Genomic DNA, 12,294 nt, shown 5'->3' on the forward strand with positions numbered 1-12,294 from the left:
AATGTGTGCATGGAGTATGAAAAATGTGTGCATGTGGGTGCATGGTACGTGTGAGTGGGAGTAAATTAGTGTTATGTGGGTGATTTTAAATTAGTGCTTTAGTGGTGCGTGTGTGTGTGTGTGTGAGAGAGAGAGAGAGAGAGAGAGAGAGAGAGAGAGAGAGAGAGATTTTAAATTGTGGGTTAGCGGAGTGTGCGTCAGTGTGTGTAACGGTAGGTGTGAGCTCCTGAGTGTGTTCTAATGTATGTAAATGTGTGTAACAGCAGCTGTAAAAGTGTGTGAGTATCTCAAAATGCATGGGGTGCATGGGTAGTGTGTATAGTGTATGACTGTGTGAAAGTGCGTGGTTTAGTGTGTGTAACTGTGTGTGTGAAAACCGTGTGTAGTGTGTGTTTGTGTGTGTCTTGCTAGGTGTAAAAACTGTGTGTAGTGTGTGTGTAAAAATCATGAGTGTTTGCAGCAGGATAAGTTGTAGTGACCCAAATAATTATAATATTTAAATAATAATAGAGAGGAAGGAAATAGAAATTGGAAGGGATAGGGAAAGGGGCGGCAAGTCTCGTCGACGAACGCTTTGGGCTCGTCGACAAGGGTATATTTCGTCGACGAGAAAATGCCGAGAGATGTTTTGGGTATCTCTGAATTTCGTCGACGAGGAAGTGCTTCATCGACGAATTATCTATTGACCTTGTCGACGAGGTGACGTGGCTCGTCGACAAAGGCCGCAGTATAAATAGTTCTAAACGCAATTTTTTGATAAAATTTCGGCGCAGAATCCTCCCTTCCCTCTCCCTTCGGTTCCCCAACCTTCCCTCTAATTTTCTAGGTCCATTCTTCGCCGAATCGACGATCTGAAGCCGCAACGACACTTTTAGGGAAGTTCTCTGCATATCTGCTGGAGTAGATCGTTGGTGGCTCGAGTTCGAAATTCATCGCAGATCCAGGGTAAGGCTTTATACTCAGTATTTGACTTTTTGATAGTTATATAAAGCATAGTACGCGCAGAAATACTGAAATTTAGTTCTGGAAAATATCGTTTTCAGGGTGTTGAATGGGGAACCCTGCGGGTGCAAGACTATTTATTTTAAGGGCTTTTCAAGAATCAGATAAGGGGATAAACTAAATTAGTTATTTTATGAAAATATATGTATGTTATTACAGCATCGGATTTCAGGAAAATGAATATATTTATATATGTTACATATTTGGGAAAAACTGCTGAAAATGATGGTATGTTAAATATACGAAAAACCTGTTTTATGTGGCATGAGTAGAATCTATAATGAAACACTGTTTTCTAAGAATATGATAATGATATAGATATGATTTTCTGGCATACGGGCCGTGCTATGGCTATGTTTGCCGGCGTACAGGCCGTGCTATGGATATGTTTTGTCGGTGTACAGGCCAAGCTAAGGTAAAATGTGAAATACCAGCGTACGGGCCGATGATTTTCATGATATAATGATATTAATCTAGTAATTAATGGTATGAAATATTCATGTATCATAGTTTTATTATATGTTATATGTTATCAGAATCTGGTTGGTTTGATCTAGGCTAGCACTTGCACGGTACCGATGCTATGTGTTCATTATTCATCATGATATTTGTGTTAACGTCATTGTACGGAGTGGTGTGAGATTGGATGGTCGATGTGGTTTTAAGAAGTGTGAGCACCCCTGGTGTACGGATCAGGTCTGGTAAACCCATCGAACTTGCAGTCTGTACTTTTGACTTGGCAGTGGTCGGCCAACCATTATCAGGTTCGCTTACGGGCCACACAACCCAGTCATGTGGGGATAATACATGATAACAGCCAGCTAACCTACCAAGATTGTTTTTGTATTATTATTATATGAGATGAGTTATGCTATGAGAATACAGTATGTTCTGTCATGTGATGATTATACATGTTTTTCCTAGAAATATATAAATAGTTTTACTGGTTATGTTCATGATTATAGATACATCACAGAAAAGCTCATGTTGCCACACACTAGAGTAAGTTTATTTCCCTTACTAGGAGGTGTCTCACCCCGAATTATATGAACTTTTTAGGAGCCCCTAATAGGAGAGCGGATAAAGCTTCGCAACGCTAGTGTTAGCTGACCGATACAAGATTAGCAAAAGTAAATAAGCAGGTCGTTACATGAACAGTGTGTGTGGGTTTCACAGGATGTAAGAACTGTGTGTGTAAAAATCGTGTGTTTGCAGCAGGAAAAGCTGTGTGTGTTATTGAGTGCGTAAGAGTGTGACAGATGCTAATTTAAAAGTCACCCCTCACAACAACCAAATCAAACTCACCATCAATCATGGCTACATCAAACCTATAATAGAGACAAAATAAATATATAAAATGAGAACTTTCCAAAGCAAAACACTAGACCAAATATAAAATAAATACAAATACAAGAACAGAATGTTAAACTAGTATAAAAAAAATTGAAAAAATTGAAAGAAATACAATACAAAGGTGTCCGGATGTGTAAGCGCACATTTGTGTACTGGGTGTGTGAGTTTTGCATGTAACAGTATGGCCTGGGGTTACCTGTTGTAGGTAGACGACTGGAGATGTCGGAGACGCAGACAAATGAAATTATCGAATGTCAAATAAAAAGAACACCAAAAACCGATACAAGATCGCAACGATCCATCACGAACACACAGCATCACCATACTTCAGAGACAAGGAGAGCGCATGTGTTCTGCATAGAGGGTGATCGGAGTTGGCGAGGGGGAGCAGCAGCAGGGGTGAGGGGTGACTATGAGATTGGAACAATGAGCGGTGGTGAGGTTGGTGGTTTTTCTGGATTTAGACGGGTGCTCGCGGCTCATCCGTGGATGAGTTGGGTGGGGAGATGCCAAAGTTGGTGATGGATCTGGCTGTGGGGGACGGAGATGACGGTGGGGGGCTTCGAAGAGATTGAGGTGAAGATATATAGGTGGAGGGTGGTGGCTACGACGGTGATGATGATGCAGAGGTGGTCGCGGATTTGCTGGAGGATAGTAGCAGAGGGTGGTCTACTGGTCGTGAGGGATCCGAGAGGCGGAAAGCTCGTGGTGCCTGCGGGGTGTTGCAGCTGCTGGAGGCTCGAATGGATGAGGGAGGATGGTGGTCGTGTGCCTGGATCTACAGGAGATGGGCGTAGAGTGGAGGTGATTTCGGGTGATGAGAGAGGTAGAGAGATGGGTGTTGCGACTGGAGAAACCGTGAAGGATAGGGTGGCTCTGAACTGGCCGTGGGGAACCGCGGTGGTTGTGGGTGGAGAATGGAAGAGGTGGAGCTGGTGCGAGAGAGGCTGTGAGGGGGTAGAGAGAAACAGATTCCCGGGAGGTGAACAGTGGGTAATGCAGTTCCCACCAACCCCCCCCCCCCCACCCCCCTCTTTTCTTATTGCCTGTGCAGGAGACTCTCTTTATAGGAGTCTGCAAGCAGAGTTGTTTTGGTGCGAAAAAGCAACTTTTCCCCTCGTGAATGGTCCTAACAGAATTCCCTGGCAGAGAATATTTTCTAGCCTCCTCGCCTGCACATGTGGATTTCTGATTTCTTTATTCATCCTCTAACAGTTTTGATTTTCTCCTTGATGCGCAGAAGGGCTTGGGATGCGCTTCAGGTGGCACTTGCAAATTGAGGAACCTAGCATTTTTCCTTTTTAGTTTTTCTTTATATCTTTTATTTCTCTCTTTGCACCTTTGGTTTTCCAATTTAATACTTAAAATGAGAAACCCAATTTAATAACACTCGATTCCCAAAAATCAGAAGGACTCGGACTTAGTAAAACAACTCGGTAAAAATTTATTTTAAAAATTAAACGACTCGACTCCGACAAATTTGAAAATTTTGGAAAAAAATCGATTTAAAAATTAAAAATTCTCAAATTGAAAGATTCACTTTTAAAGCCAAAAGAGACTTATTTTTTAAAATAACGGGACTTGATTTAAAGAACGAGACCTAATTAAACACACCAGGACTCAAATAAAAATACCAGGACTCTGTTAAAAACATCGGACCCATTGAAAACAAAATGGGACTCGGCAAAAACACAGGGACTCAAATAAAAATATCAGGACTCAATTTTAAAATACCGAGACTCAATTTAAAACATCAGGAGTCAATTAAAGACACCAGGATTTAATTTTAAAATATCGGGACTCAATTTAAAACATCAGGCTTTTCAAAAGGGTCCTCCAATTTTTGGGATTCGAAGTCAACTTTTATTATACTGTGTCTCCTCAGGAAGGGTTGGTATAAATTATGGTGTCTACATTTACAACCGTCACTAATAATGCATTTGTTAAAGGGGGAAAAAGTTCAGTACAAAGGACTCGCATGCAGGCAGTCTCACGAAAAAGAAATTATCCGTTAGCTTCACCTTTATAAGTCGATTCAAGATCCCCCAAAGGGGTGGATTATTAGTGACGGTTTTTTAAAACCGTCGCAAATAACCCACATTGACGAAAGAAGAATTTGTGTTTGAATGGTTGAGTTTAGAGGATGAGCTACAGTCTTTCATTAGGTGCTTGGGTGCTTATGAACTAGTTGGAATAGGTTGTGTAGCAAAGTATCTGTCACATTAGGTGGCTATGCAATTCGAAATGGATCAATAACTTCTGAGCAAGGTTGACATCTTGCCTGTCCCGTAAAGATCATTCCAAGCATGGGTTTCCATTAGGCACTACAACTAGTTGAAGAGTCATATGTTGACTCAAGCAAATTGTATTGAAGTGTGTGTTTATGAAAATGAGTAAGCCTAAGACTTCACCATCTAATCAAGCAAGAATGCACAGGGAGATGTTGCGATTCCTCTGCATCGAGAAATCCTAGCAATCATAGTGAAATACCTTCCAAGATGAAGATAGAGACGGTAAGTGAATGGAGCAACGAGTAGGAAGATTTCCCTCCGGATATGGAGGTTCAATCCAACGATGCAAGTAAAACGAATGTCAAATCAAAAGTGGCACCAATGGTTCCACCCGAAAAGGGTGAAAATAACTGTCGAATGAGGCCTTCGGGTTGATTGTGGACAGTTGCATGTCACTGAAGGTGCTTAAGCAGTTTGGGTGCACTCAAGTATGTTTCTTGTGGCACCTATTTCCTATTCTCTAGGAGGCTAGAACGTCTCTAGGAGGCTAGAACATTTCTAGAATTTGGGCCAGCTTTAATCCAAGAAATTTTCACCTGCTTATTTGAGTGGCCATCCAAGAGCAAGTCTGAACTCTGCAACACAAAGCTAGCAAGCTCTATGAGACCTTATCCTTTTAACATCCGACATATAAATTGGACCCTTGATCTACTGGTATTTTCAAATTTCAATATTGCATCAAATGATTGATCAATAGTAGCATAGAGAACAAAGTGCACTGGGTGCCACAAGAAACATATCTGAGTGCACCCAAATAACTTAAGCACCTTCAGTGATATGCAACTGTCCACAATCAACCCCAAGGCCTCATTCAACAACTGCTTTCACCCTTTTCGGGTGGAACCATTGGTTGAACCTCATTATCCAAAGGGAAATCTTCCTCCTTATTGCTCCACTGACTTATCATCTCTACCTTGATCTTGGAAGGTTCTTCACTACGATTGCTAAGATTCCTTGATGCAGAGGAATCGCAACATTCCCTGTGCATTCTTGCTTGATCAAATGGTGAAGTCTTAGGATTATTCATCTTCATAAACACATACTTCATTATAATTTTCTCAAGTCAACATATGACGCTTCCACCAGTTGTAGTACCTAATGGAAACCCCTGCTTGGAATGATCTTTTCAAGACAGGCAAGAAGTCAACCTTGCCCAGAAGTTATTGATTCATTCTAAATTGCATAGCCACCCGATGTGGTAGATACTTTGCTACACGACCTATTCTAACTAGCTCACAAGCACTCAAGCACCTAATGAAAGACCGTAGCTCATTGTCTAAATTCAGCCAATCAAACACAGATTGTTCTTTCGTTAACGTGCATTATTAGCTACTATTTTAAAAAACCATCACTAATAATCCACTATATTAGTGACGATTTGTAAAATCGATACTAATAATCCACCCCTTTGGGGGATCTTAAGTCGACTTATAAAGGTGAAGCTAGCGGATAGTTTCTTCTCTTTTCCCCATCAACAAATGTATTATTAGTGATGGTTGTAAAAACCATCACTAATATTAGATTACTAGTGACGGTCTTTCTCTTCAAGCATTCTACTCAAAAGGACATAGGTTGCTCATTTTATTTTATCTTCAATTCATCTAGATTCTCATATATGGTGTCAAGCATAATGGCGAGGTTAGCCAATATATCACCTGATATATATATATCCAGTTTGGCTTCCTAGATAATATCAAGAATTTTTTTCATCTACCCACTGCTACGAAGATAGTCTCATAATAATCCTACTAAAATGCAGTCATCTTTACAAGCAACCCACCCATGCGCGCAGGCAAAGAAAGTAAGGAGAAGGTTCAAGGTGCCCAAAACATGATATATATATATAAATTTTATTAGTAGCAGCTTAAAATAAATGTACAATTTGCTCCCCTTGCTATACAATGTTAGTAAGTTGAACTAAAGGATCCAAAATACACTAAAATGACATTTGTTGATGGAATGGGACAATTAAAAGGTCACTAATGGTCTCATCAAATGTGATGAGGATATGCTTGAAGCTAAGTAGGGGGTAATGAAGTCTCAAAATTTGTGATAATAATCCAACCAATTAATATCTTACTTTGATTAATTGCTTTTGTGAATGTTTTTATCTTTTCAGCACATCTTGTGAATAAAAAATAATGGATGTTATTTTTTGCATTGTCTTGTAAAGGGGGTCTAGTGGTCAAAATGAAACTACAAATTAACTCTTTATTGTTCTATATGGTATAAGGTTGACTTCTTTTTTCGGTTTATAAACTAATGTACTTTACTCTGTTTAGAGTTGGACATACTTTGCTTAAACACAATTTAACAATGGAGAACTGGCCTACTGCCCTACTAACTTTAGTTCAAATTTAAAAGAAGGCGGTGATTCTAGTGTTGGAAGTGCTGTCTGCCATGAGGATATTTATAGTTCAAATATCAAGAACAAGTCAATTTTGTCTCAGTCTATAGAGCAAGATTTAGATATGGGAGGGGAAACTTCACTTATGAATAGAATCACTGGCTATGACCATTTCGTATTAATTGACAATTTGAAGAAAGACTTGTCCCCAAGAATAGTTGTTAAATTCATACAGAAGCAGACTACCATATCAACACAAGTCTACATTTTCTCAAGCTTGTCTTCAGAAACATACACGAGGGGAATCATTGTGTTGGATTCTAAAGAGAACCTGGAGAAATTATAGGAAATTTTGGAGAATACAAATCACATTATAACATCTTCACTACAAATGCATTATTATTATTGATTGTACAGTGTACGCCTTTTTCCTCTATTTCTATATCAGATTATATTATATTATATTTTGAGTAATTTCTTTCATTAGAACTTATATTTCCCTTGTCAGTTAGCTTTCATTGTTTTGTTCATTTTCTGCAGGTCGTGGGTTATAATTGAAAAGATACCAATGCATGGATTATTTAAACCATTAATTGGGAACCCGAAAGAGATGTCCTTGGCAAGTTCTTTCATTTTTATTTTTATTATTTTTTTAGGAAATATCATTAAGTATAAAAATAAGATTTTGTGCTAGTGTTGGAGCTCTGTTGTGGAATTGCATAATTGAATTTATGATCCTCATCTTGCAGCAGGAATTACAGAGCACAAATACTATAATTCGCGAAGGATTAAAGATCTGTTAGTTAGGAATTGCAGAATACAGGATAGCTAAGCGGCTAAGTGATTTATTCGTGGAGTTTACGGATCATTATAAGCGATTGCACAAGAAGCTTGCATTGGAAGAGAGAAAAATCTTGGACTCGTCTGCCCCATAAGTTCTTATGAATGTGTTATCTATACCTATGTTAAGGTAATGTTTAATGTCATTATTTTTCTCAATACTTTTGTAAAATTGGTACATGCATTTTTTGTTCATAACACGCACAATGATCTTCCTAGCAAATATTGCTATAAAATACAGTCCAAGTTTGAACACCTTCTGAACTAGTTGATTCTCCACACTTGGGTCTATGTAACTAGATATTTTATAATTATCTATATATTCAAGAAGTTCAATATTCCTATACATGTTATAAAGCTTTATGTTCCACTTAGAAGCAAAGTTCGAATACAAACTTAGTATGCTTAGTTCATTTTTAACACTCAGGTGTCCATTTCAAGCATACGAGGTCCAAACTGAGTGTGGTCAGTCCCAACACGTCCGTTACATTGACCTAAACATGCCAGATCTGACGGTGCCCAAAAACTCCACCCCAATTGAAAATTATATCCTTAAAGGAAAACTTAGTGAACTTAGTTCATTTTAAACACCTAAGTGTCTAATTCAGGCATACCAAAGTCCAAACTGACTGGGGTCAGTCCTAACATGTCTGTCACATTGACCTGGACATGTTGGAGCTTACGGTGCCCAAAAACTCCTCTACGGAAGCTTTTTACCCACTTAGAAATAAAGTTAGAATACAAACAAACTTAGTATACTTAGTTCATTTTTAGCACTGAGGTATCCATTTTAAGCATACGAGGTCCAAACCGAGTGTGATCAATCCCGATACATCTGTCACATTAACCTAAACGTGTTGCATCTAACGGTGCCCAAAAATTCCTCCCCAATTGAAAATTATACACTTAGAGGAAAACTTAGTAAACTTAGTTCATTTTAAGCACCAAAGTGTCTATTTCGGGCATACCCGGTCCAAACTGACTGGGGTCAAGCCTGACACGTTCGTCACATTGACCTGGACGTGCCGGAGCTGACGATGCCCAAAAACTCCTCCCTGAGAGCTTTTTCCCCACTTAGAAGTAAAGTTAGAATACAAACAAACTCAGTATACTTAGTTCATTTTTAGCACTCAAGTGTCCATTTCAAGCATACGAAGTTCAAACCAAATGCAGTCAGTTCCGACACGTCCGTCACGTTGACCTGCATGTGTCGGATATGACGGTGCCCAAAAACTCCTCCCCGATTGAAAATTATATTCTTAGAAGTAAAATTAATTCATTTTAAGCACCCAAGTGTCTAATTCAGGCATACCAAGTCCAAATTGACTAGGGTTAGTCCTGACATGTCTGTCACATTGACCTGGACATGTCGGAGTTGACGGTGCCCAAAAACTCCTCCCCATGAGCTTTTTCTCCAATTAGAAGTAAAGTTAAAATACAAACAAACTTAGTATACTTACTTCATTTTTAGCACTCAAGTGTTCATTTCAAGCATACGAGGTCCACACCGAGTGTGGTCAGCTCCAACACGTCCGTCACATTGACCTAAACGTGCCGGATCTAACAGTATCCAAAGTTAGAATAAAAACTTATACTTACTTCATTTTTAGCACTCATGTGTCCATTTCAAGCATACGAGGTCCAAACCGAGTGAGGTCAGTTCCGACACATCCATCACATTAACTTGAACGTGTTGGATCTGACAGTGCCCAAAAACTCCTCCCCGAGAGCTTTTTTCTGAATTATAAGTAAAGTTAAAATACAAACAAACTTAGTTCATTTTAAACACTTAGCTTACAATTCGAGCATACGAAGTCTGAACCAAGTGGGGTGAATTCCGACTGATCAAACTTTGCTATCAAATTATTTTTAATTATAGTATGTACATATATGTTCAAACATTATATACTACCTAGCTAATTTCTTGTAAAATTATTATTTTGTAGGGTTTGTAGCTGTCATAACACTACGACAATGCCAGAAACTATAGTCGGGTCGGATGCGCGCAACTTTTGACTTTTCTTTCATTTCTTGTTATCTGAACATAATTAATTTGTATATTTTAATTTGAATTTGTACTTGTATGTATTTAAATTTTGAACAATTTGTATTTTAAATTTTTTATAATTTATGAATGTTCTAGCAATTTTGGTTTAATTTTATGTATGCTAAAATGTAATTATAGGTTTTTACAGGAATTTTCAAAATAAAAATTTTATTATTTCAAAGAATTAGTGACTATTTGCAAAACCGTTACTAAAAATGGGAAGATGAAGTATTAGTGATGGTTTAGAAATCGTCACTAAAAAACCGAAACCGTCTCTATAGAATCAACATAATGGGGGCCAAAATCGTCACTAAAGGTCAAATATTAGTGACGGTTTTAATAACCATCACTAAAATCATACCATTAATGACGGTTTATTGATCGTCACTAATATAGTCATATTAGCGACGATTATTAAATCTGTCACTAATACTTGCGCTTTAGTGACGAATTTGAGCCAACGATATGTATAATTTATAGTGACAATCGTAACCTATTAGTGACGATTTTTTTTCCGTGACTAATACTCCACTATTAGTGACGGTTTGTATATTTTACTCCACTATTAGTGACAGTTTGTATATTTTGTCACTAAGAAGTATTAGTATCCACATATATGGTGACAAAGTTAGAACCGTCACTAATACTGATAGAACCGTGACTAATAGTATTATTGACGGTTTAAAACCATCACTAATAACCATATTTCTTGTAGCAACATATACCGGCTCTCCAATTTCAACCAAACTACTGCTGGAGATTCTTCATCCATGACGTGATACATCACGTCATCAGCCAAACAAAGTCTAATAGTAGTCACAGCTTTCGCTTCCAACTCCTTCGGACTCGTGTTGTTGACGTTCATGCCTTCAAGCTATTTTCTTTATAGTTTCATCATCATACCTTGCTGCACCAACATGTCCTCAATTCTCCTCTGCCAAAGTCTGAAATTTCCCATTCCATCGAACTTACCAATATTGAACTTTGCCAAAAAAATTCCTAATCATTGCAACCTAACTCTAATACCAATTTGTTGCGCAGAGTGGCTGAATGTCAATGGGCAACAGAAACCAACAAATCAAAATGGAATAAGCAATGCAAGCAACCAACGATGAATATACGAAAACACAATCAATCACAACGAGAATAAAATAAAGTACTAAGAACACACGACAGAAGAAATTACATGGTTCGGCAATGTGCCTACGTCCATAAAATATATCTAAAACACTTCTATACAAAATCCCAGAGGAAAAACCTCAAAATCCCCCAATCTAATGATCTCCAAATTAATAAATCCGTTATTTGTGCCGAACGAAACCGTCTACAATTTCTGGCAAATCCTCAACAGTTAAATACTAAGAGTTTTTTCTTCTGCATACTGAAACCGCCTACAATTTCCTTGAAATCGTAGATGGTTATCTCCCAAGGCCAAAACCGTCAATCATCGTCGACCAAACAATCGAAGGTTTCTTCTTACAACTAACTTCCTTGTTCTTTGCTTCACCATGTTTTCTCAACACATGCATTCCACTTAATATAAGACACATATCCAATAAGCATTCTTTTTTGTAGTGCACCAATAAATTTTAGAAGAGTCTAAACTCTACATTCATCGCCTTTCTTCCAAAGAAAGGGGGTAGAAGATACTAAGGATTTTAAGCCAATTAGCCTCACTGATATTTTCCATAAGGTCCTATCAAAGATTCTATCACTCAGACTTGGGAAGTTTTTTCTTTACATTGTTTTAGAGAATCAATTGGCTATTGCCTCAAAAAGGTAGATTCTTGATGCTTCTCTCTTGGCCATTGAGTGCATTGATTTATGAAAGAGGAGAAATATCAAAGGATTTATGTAATGGCCTGCTTATACACTCATATAATAAAAGCAAAATAAATAAAATAGTTAACTCAAACCCGTGGGTAGCGGGGACATCTGTCATACATAGCGGAACCTAGGCACCAGTAAAAGTAAACCATCAACCTCATCACCACAAAATTACAAAATACCAGAGTTAATTATAATCCCAAAACACTGTATTTACATACAATCTCCAAAAATACCAAAATAAACCTAGGATCATATAACAAAAATCTCCTAATCCTAGATCAACACTTACCCTTCTAGCAGGGAAGCTCAACTCACTCAGCAGTGGCCCTGGCCCGCCGGTCTCTCTAGGTTCCCTAAAAATCATTTAATGTTCGGGACTGAGACACTTGTCAGTAAGGGAAAATAAACTAAATACAGTTGTGTGGCAACATGAATACTTAATGATAATATAGATATACAGTACAATCTTCATACCAGAAATCATTCATCATTTAATAACTGCAAAACCGTATACTTTCATATTTCTAATAAATCATACTAATCATAACTGTTTGGTATAGCTAACAATACTGAAAACATAGCTA

The sequence above is a fragment of the Malania oleifera genome, chromosome 9 (genome assembly GCF_029873635.1).
Source record: "Malania oleifera isolate guangnan ecotype guangnan chromosome 9, ASM2987363v1, whole genome shotgun sequence".
In the NCBI taxonomy this organism is placed as follows: domain Eukaryota; kingdom Viridiplantae; phylum Streptophyta; class Magnoliopsida; order Santalales; family Ximeniaceae; genus Malania; species Malania oleifera.